We start from the raw sequence: 2,671 nt of genomic DNA, 5'->3' as shown, positions 1-2,671 counted from the left end.
CCTGAGGGGTCCTAGATTGGAGAGGGTGCAGGCTGAGGGACACATCCCATGTGCATGAATTTCGTGCACTGGGCCTCTATATGCATATAAGTTCTTTGGTTGATCTCTTCCCACTCAACCAGCCACCCCCACCTTCCCTTTGAGATACTACAGTTTGTCCTATGCTTCTATGTCTCTGGATCTATTTTGTTCATCAGTTTACTTTGTTCATTAGATTCCACATATAAGTGAAATCATGTGATACTTGTCTTTCTTTGACTTATTTCACTTAGCATAATATTCTCCAGGTACCTCCATGCTGTCTCAAAGGGTAAGAGATCCTGCTTTTTTACTGCTGCATAGTATTCCATAGTATAAATGACCACAGCGTTTAATCCACTCATCTACTGATGGACACTTGGGCTGTTTCCAGATCTTAGCTATTGTCAATTGTGTTGCTATGAACATAGGGGTGCATACATTCTTTCTGATTGGTGTTTCTGGTTTCTTAAGATATAATAGTATTTCTAGAAGTGGGATCACTGGGTCAAATGGCAGTTCTGTATTTACTTTTTTTGAGGAAATTCCATACTATTTTCCATAATGGCTGTACCAGTCTGCATTCCCACCATCAGTGTTATTAGAGTTCCCTTTTCTCCACATCCTCGCCAGCACTTGTCATTTGTTGATTTGTTGATGGTGGCCATTCTGACAGATGTGAGGTGATACTCATTGTCATTTTAATTTGCATCTCTCTGATGATCTATGTTGAGAATTTTTTCATGTTTCTCTTGACCATTTGTATATCCTCTTTGGAGCAGTGTCTATTTAAGTCTTCTGCCATTTTTTAATTGGATTGTTCGATTTCCTTTTGTTGAGTTATTTGAGTACTTTATATATTTTGGATATTAACCCCTTATCAGATATATCATAGGCAAATATGTTCTCCCATATAGTGGGCTCTTTTTTCATTTTGTCAATGGTCACTTTTGCTGTGCAGAAACTTTTTATTTTGATGTGTAGCATTTGTTTATTTTCTCCTTAGTTTCCTTTGCCCTATGTATCTGTAAACATATTGCTATGAGCGATGCCTGATATTTTGCTGCCTTTGGTTTCTTCTAGGATTTTTATGGTTTCACGTCTTACGTTTAAGTCTTTTACCCATTTTGAGTTTATTCTTTTGTATGGTGTAAGTTGGTGGTCTAGATTCATTTTTTGAATGTATCTGTTCAATTTTCCCAACACAATTTACTGAAGAGACTGTCTTGATTCCATTGTATCCTCTTGCTTCTTTTGTCAAATATTTTTTTTTTAAAAAATATATTTTATTAATTTTTTACAGAGAGGAAGGGAGAGAGATAGAGAGCCAGAAACATCGATGAGAGAGAAACATCAATCAGCCGCCTCCTGCACATCTCCCACTGGGGATGTGCCCGCAGCCCAGGTATATGCCCTTGACCGGAATCGAACCTGGGACCTTTCAGTCCGCAGGCCGACGCTCTATCCACTGAGCCAAACCGGTTTTGGCCTTTTGTCAAATATTAATTGAGCATAATGGCTTAGATCAACTTCTGGGGTCTCGGTTCTATTCCATTGATCAATATGCCTGTTCTTGTGCTAGTACCAGACTGTTTTAATTATAATGCCTTTGTAGTTTAACTTAATATCTGGTATTGTGATCCCTCCAACTTTGTTCTTCTTTCTCAGGATTGCTGCACCTAATGGGGACATTTTTGGTTCCATATACATTTTTGGATTGTTTTTCCTAGATCTGTGAAATATGCTGTTGGTATTTTAATAGGGATTACATTGAATCTGTAGATTGCTTTGGGTAGAATGGACATTTTAATGATGTTAATTCTACCAATCCATGAATATGGTATATTCTTCCACGATATATTTTCTTCTATCTCTTTATTCAATGTCCTGTAGTTTTATGAATACAAGTCTTTTATCTCCTTTGTTAAGTTTAATCCTAAGTATCTTAATTTTTTTTTGCTATGGTAAATGGAATTGTGTGTGTGTGTGTGTGTGTGTGTGTGTGTGTGTGTGTTTTAGTTTCTCTTTCTGAAAGCTCAATATTGGTGTATGAAAATGCCATTGACTTGTGGGTGTCAATTTTGTATCTTGTTGCATTGCTGAATTCACTTATCAAATCTAATAGATTTTTGGTGGAGTCTTTAGGATTTTCTATGTACAATATCATGTTATCTGCAAATAATGACAGTTTTACTTCCTCCTTTTATTTTTTTCATCTTGTCTGATCACTGTGGCTAGGACTTCCAATACTATGTTGAATAAGACTGGTAAAAGCGGACATCCCTGTCTTGTTCCTGTTCTAAGGAGAAATGATTTAATTTTTGCCCATTGAGTATGATGTTGGCTAAAGGTTTAACATATATGTAGCCCTTATTAGCAGGGAGTAGTAGCAGCCGAGTCAGACTGGGTGGAGAGTATGGTGAACAATGGGAAGGGGTGTTTTGATTAGTGATAATCATTTCCGCCGAAGGTAGATATTTTTTGGGGTTATCTTGAGGGCAGTAGGAATGACCAGGTGGGCGAAAATCAAAAATACACACTCTTTTATCCCCCTCGCATTATCTAGATGGTATGTAGGAGTCCTCCGTTGATGAAGATAGAAAATATACGGATAACGGAAGAGAGGAAGAAACACGCACAACTGATGGAGAGA

Source organism: Myotis lucifugus, unplaced genomic scaffold (assembly GCF_000147115.1).
Source record: "Myotis lucifugus unplaced genomic scaffold, Myoluc2.0 scaffold_474, whole genome shotgun sequence".
NCBI classification, from domain to species: domain Eukaryota; kingdom Metazoa; phylum Chordata; class Mammalia; order Chiroptera; family Vespertilionidae; genus Myotis; species Myotis lucifugus.
Note: the sequence above shows the minus strand (reverse complement) of the source record.